The 6,101-nt window shown below is 40.7% G+C and overlaps 1 pseudogene; it reads left to right on the plus strand.

The window, feature by feature from the left end:
• Positions 1-739: 739 nt before the first annotated feature.
• LOC100348463 (zinc finger protein Pegasus pseudogene) lies at positions 740-2,043 on the plus strand (annotated as a pseudogene).
• The last annotated feature ends 4,058 nt before the right edge of the window (positions 2,044-6,101 follow it).

Raw genomic sequence — 6,101 nt, forward strand, 5'->3', positions numbered from 1 at the left:
CGGGATCTCTTGTGTTTCCATGTGAAATTTAGAATAATTTTTCTAGATCTGCAAAGAATATCATTGGTATTTTAATTGGGATTGCACTGAATTTGTAAATTGCTTTTCGTAGTATGGAAATTTTGACAATATTGATGCTTTCAATTCATGAACAGGAAAGATTTTTCCATTTTTTGTGTCTTCTATTTCTTTCTTTAATGTTTTGTAATTTTTATTTTAGAGATCTTTGAACTACTTGGTTAAATTTATTCTAAGGCATTTAAATTTTTTGTAGCTATTGTGAATGGTATTGATCTTAGAAGTTCTTTCTCAGCCATGGCATTGCCTGTGTATACAAAGTCCATTGATTTTTGTGTGCTAATTTTATATCCTGCCACTTTAACAAACTCTTCCAATAGTCTCCTAGTGTAGTCTTTTGGATTCCCTCTAAATAGAATCATGTCATCTGCAAACAGGGATACTTGACTTCCTCCTTCCCCAATTTGTATCCTTTTGCTTTCTTTTTACTGCCTAATGACTATTCCAGGATTATATTGAATAGCCATGGTAGAGTGAGCATCCTTGTCTGGTTCTGTATCTTAGAATTCTTCCAATGTTTCCCAATTCAATAAAAAGCTGGCTGTGGGTTTGTCAAAAATTGCCTTGACTGGTAGTTTCTTTTCTAGGTATAACAAGCTATAAACTTAAAAAAAAAAAAAAAAAAAAAAAAAAAAAAAAAAAAAAAAACAAGCGAGCAAAGATGGGTGAAAAGAAACCAGAGCCTTTGGACTTCGTGAAGAATTTTCAAGAGTACTTGACTCAGCAGACCCATCACGTGAACATAATCTCTGGATCAGTTAGTGGGGACAAAGAAGCAGAAGCTCTTCAGGGAGCTGGAACAGAGGGTGTTCAAAATGGACTTGATCACCCGTCTGTCAAAGTCTCTCTGGATGAAAACTCAGGAATGTTAGTAGACGGGTTTGAAAGGACGTTTGATGGGAAGTTCAAGTGTCGGTACTGCAACTATGCCAGCTCATCGAACATATTAGAATCCACACAGGTGAGAAACCTCATAGATGTCACTTATATCCATTTGCTTCTGCTTATGAGCGTTATCTGGAAGCCCATTTGCTTCCCATACTGGAGAAAAACCATACAAAGTGAATTATGTTCCTTCCGCTGCAGTGATCCATGTAACCTGTCTTATCACCGCAGGCGCAAGCATAAAATGGTACCAATTAAAGGTACTAGGTCTTCCTTAACCAGAAAGAAGACGTGGGGGGGTTTATAGAAGAAAACAGGCAATCTGGGGTATAGCAGAAGAGCACTAATTAACTTAAGTCCACCTTCCATGGTGGTTCAGAAACCAGACTACGTTAATGATTTTACCCACGAAATCCCAAATATCCAGACTGACTCCTATGAAAGTATTGCAAAGACCACACCAACTGGTGGCCTACCAAGGGACCCCCAGGAGCTCCTGGTCAATAACCCTCTGAATCAGTTCTCGGTGCTAGCAGGACAGTTGTCCAGCTTGCCACCGGAAAACCAAAACCCAGAGTCCCCTGACGTAGTCCCCTGCCCCGTTGAGAAGCCTTTCCTGGTGCGTAGCCCTCTGCACAGACGGTAGTTTCCGCCGTGTCAGCAAGCATTTCCCAGAGCTCCTCTCCCACAAGCCCTGAATCTCGGCCATCCCATAGTCAAAGGAACTGCAGTCCAGTGGCAGGTCCGAGCAGCGAACCAAGTGCCCACACGAGTACCCCCAGCATAGGAAACAGCCAGACAAGCACTCCAGCCCCAACCCTGCCAGTCCAGGACCCTCAGCTTCTGCACCACTGCCAGCACTATGACATGTACTTTGCAGACAACATCCTTTACACCATTCACATGGGATGTCATGGGTATGAAAGCCCTTTCCAGTGAAACATATGTGGATGCAAATGCAAACACAAGTATGATTTTGCCTGTAATTTTGCAAAAGGGCAACATAACCAACACTGATTGGAACATTAGCACATTATGTTTTATTTGGTTTTGCCTTTTTGTCTTTTGTACCTTGGTTGTTTTTGTTTTGTTCGGTCATGCCTAATAAGATGTCTGCTGATTTGAGGTTCATACATCATATTTATAGAAAATATAAATTTGACAATGGAAAAATTTTCCCTGATATTTTTTCCATAAAAATCTGGTTTGGTCATTTATGTGTTAGCATAGTACATTGATGTCTATTTTTTCCTTTTGTCTAGATGTAAGAATTGGAGTGCATGGCTGGCGCCGTGGCTCACTAGGCTAATCGTCCACCTGCGGTGCCGGCACCCCAGGTTCTAGTCCCAGTTGGGGCACGGATTCTGTCCCGGTTGCTCCTCTTCCAGTCCGGCTCTCTGCTGTGGCCCAGGAGTGCAGTGGAGGATGGCCCAAGTGCTTGGGCACTGCACCCACATGGGAGACCAGGAGGAAGCACCTGGCTCCTGGCTTCAGATCAGTGCAGTGTGCTGGACGCAGCGTGCCGGACATAACAGCTACTTGGGGGGTGAACCAACAGAAAAGGAAGACCTTTCTCTCTCTCTCTCATTGTCTAACTCTGCTTGTCGAAAGAAATAAAATTGGAGTGCAGTCATAACCTTATTAGGTGTTCATTTAGATTTCCTACATTTATGATCCATAAAGATTCTAGGTTTATTCATACTTTTGATATTTCAGTATATAATTGCAGCTAAAATGCTATTTCTGCCATATTTCAAAATTTAGAGAATACCGGCGCCGTGGCTCACTAGGCTAATCCTCCGCCTTGTGGCGCCGGCACACCGGGTTCTAGTCCCGGTCAGGGCACCGGATTCTGTCCCGGTTGCCCCTCTTCCAGGCCAGCTCTCTGCTGTGGCCAGGGAGTGCAGTGGAGGATGGCCCAAGTGCTTGGGCCCTGCACCCCATGGGAGGCCAGGATAAGTACTTGGCTCCTGCCATCGGATCGGTGTGGTGCGCCGGCCGCAGCATGCCGGCCACGGCGGCCATTGGAGGGTGAACCAACGGCAAAGGAAGACCTTTCTCTCTGTCTCTCTCTCTCTCACTGTCCACTCTGCCTGTCAAAAAAAATTTTTTTAAAAATTTAGAGAATAAGTTATTTTCTCTTACAAGATCTGTTACAGTTTATTTCAGTATTTAATAGAGAAATTGCCCTTAATAAGGTTGCTCCTAACTGAAATGCTATTTGGTTCACAAACCTTAAGTTGAATCAGTAGTTTCATTTCAACTGATAATAAAGCTATTTCAGTGTAGTGAATCTTTTCTATACAAGAGGAAATGTAAAACTATGGCACAAAAGTTCTACAAAGAAGAACTAAAGACTTGAAGTTGAAAATTATGTTTATTCCAATTCTAGTTTAACCACATGGGCATTATTCATTTTTTAATACTAACAGTTTATTCTTAAAAAGGATGGAAAAAGATATTCCATGCCAACAGAAGCCAAAAAAGAGCTGGCGTAGCCACCTTGATATCAGACAAAATAAACTTTATCTGTATCCTTAATGCGTTGTGTTATGTGAATTAATGGTAAAACTACTATTAAAACAGTACTTTATACTCGGTGTTTCTGTGTGGGTGAAAACTGTTGAAATCTTTACTTAATATATGCTAAATTGATCTCCTGTATATAAAGATAATTGAAAATGAATCTTCATGAAGAATGGGATGGGAGAGGAAATGGGAGATGGGATGGTTGCAGGTAGGAGGGTGGTTATGGGGGAAAAAGCCGCTATAATCCAAAAGTTGTACTTTAGAAACTTATATTTATTAAATAAAAAAAATTGTCTTGACTGTGTTGAGGAATGATTCTACCTAATTTGTTTAAGGTTTTCATTACGAAGGGATGTTGCATTTTATCAAATACTTTCTCTGTATCTATTGAGATAATCATAGATTATATTTAGATAATCATATGGTTTTTGTTCTTCAGTTTGCTAATGTGTGTGTGCATCACATTTATTGATTTGCAAATGTTGAACCATCCCTGCATCCCAAGGATAAATCCCACTTGATCCAGGTGAATGATCTTTCTGATGTGTTCTTGGATTTCATTGACTAGTATTTTGTTGAAGATTTTTTTCATCTGTGTTCATCAGGGATATTGGTCTATAGTTCTCTTTCCCTGTTGTGTCTTTTTCTGCTTTAGGAATTAAGGTGATGCTGTTTTCATAGAATGAGTTTAGGAGTATTTGCTCTCTTTCAATTGTTTTGAATAGCTTGAGAAGAATTGGAATTATTTCTTAAAATGTCTGGTAGAATTCAGCAGTGAAGTTGTCTGGTACCAAGCTTTTCTTTGTTGGGAGGGTCTTTATTACTATTCAATTTATGTCTTGATTATTGGTCTGTTCATGTTTTCTATGTGTTCATGACTCAATTTAGGTAGATTGTCTGTGTCAAGGAATCTATCCATTTCTTCTAGTTATACAATTTGTTGGCATATGTAGTAGTTTCTGATTTTTTTTATTTCTGTTGTATCTGTTGTTAAATTTCATTTTTCATATGATTTCCTTTTACTGATTTGAGTTTTCGCTATCTTTTTTTTGGTTAGTTGAGCTAATGGTGTGTCAACTTGGTTTGTTTTTTCAAAAACCAATTCTTCATTTCACTGTTCTTTTGTTCTCTTTGGCATCAATTTTATTCATTTCCTCTCCAATTTTAATTTTTCTTTCTTCCCACTAATTTTGGGTTTGGTTTGTTGTTGTTTTTCTAGGTTCTTGAGATGCATTGATAGCTCATTGATTTGGTGGTCTTCCAGTTTCTTCATGTAGGCAACAATTGATATAAACTTTCCTCTTAACACTATTTTTGCTGTATCCCATAAGTTTTGATATGATATATTGTTGACTTCATTTTTTCCAGAATTTTTTTTTATTTCTCTTTTAATTTCTTCTATGACCAACTGTTCAAACAAGAGCATTTTTACAGTCTCCATGTGTTTGCATATGTTCTGGAGATTCCTGAGTGACTGATTTCCAGCTTCAATCCATTGTGGTCAGAGAAAATGCATGTTGTGATTTTCATGGATTTCTTTATTTCATGGATTTGCTTCTGATTGCTTCTGAGTAATCCTGTGATTAATCTTTTTAATTCTGTTTCAGGAGTTCCATCAATCTCTTCATCTTTACATTCTAATATTGACGTGTTGTTGTGTTCCTTTAGGGGGTCATGTTGTCTTCCTTATTCTTGTTTCTTGAGTTTTTGTCTTCATTTTTGGGCATTTTTAGAGATACTTATTGATTTTTCCTCTGATGGCTTTTTCTTTGCCCATGTGGCTTTGTAGAATGTCTGCACTTTCAGTGATTACCCAGAGGAGTGTGCTGGGTATGGTCAGCTGTGGTCAGTGCTCCATGGTGGGGCAAATATCCAGGGTGACACCCAAATTGGGTATTGTAGATCTCCTCTTCTGAACAGAAATGGGGATATGGTCAACTCTGCTGGTGTCATCAGATCTTCAGCTCCCCTCCAAGGTGGTCAATACCTGGATGTTAGCCCCTGGTGGGTGCAATGCTCATCTGTGCCACTATATGAAACTTACAAAGGATCTTTGCAGTCCTTTGAGCACAGATCCTACAGCAATGACCCATCCCAGGCAATCAAGGGACTCTGAGCTTGTGGAAGGACACACAGAGATCACCCTGAAATGCAGATGCACCCTGCCCCATTTTGTGAAGCTACAGTGTTCCCACAGTCTCAGCACACAAGGTTTCCACAGTCATGGGGTGTAGAAGGTCTGATCTGCTCCACTAGCCTGTCTGATCCACAGGGAAGCAGACATCCCCAGAGCCAGCTGCCTCTGGGTGCTCCACCTAGGTAGCTTGAACTTCAGAGCCTGTGGTATGTTGGGAGGCTGGGGGCTCCTCTCAGTCTTACATACATGCCAACCCCACTGTCAATCTTCCCAGACTCAAAATCAGTGGGGGAACACGGATTTTTCCCTCTGCTGGAAACTCTGGGTCATAGACATACACAATAGCTGCTGGCTGAATATTGCCTCCTCCCTGCCAGTTGCACTGGAGCCATTGCCACCAGTATTGCTGAGAAGATGGCTTCTTGTCTCAGCCAGCTGTTGTGCATGTGCGCAAGGACTTCTGCAGCTGCCA

Source organism: Oryctolagus cuniculus, chromosome 2 (genome assembly GCF_964237555.1).
Source record: "Oryctolagus cuniculus chromosome 2, mOryCun1.1, whole genome shotgun sequence".
Taxonomy (NCBI): domain Eukaryota; kingdom Metazoa; phylum Chordata; class Mammalia; order Lagomorpha; family Leporidae; genus Oryctolagus; species Oryctolagus cuniculus.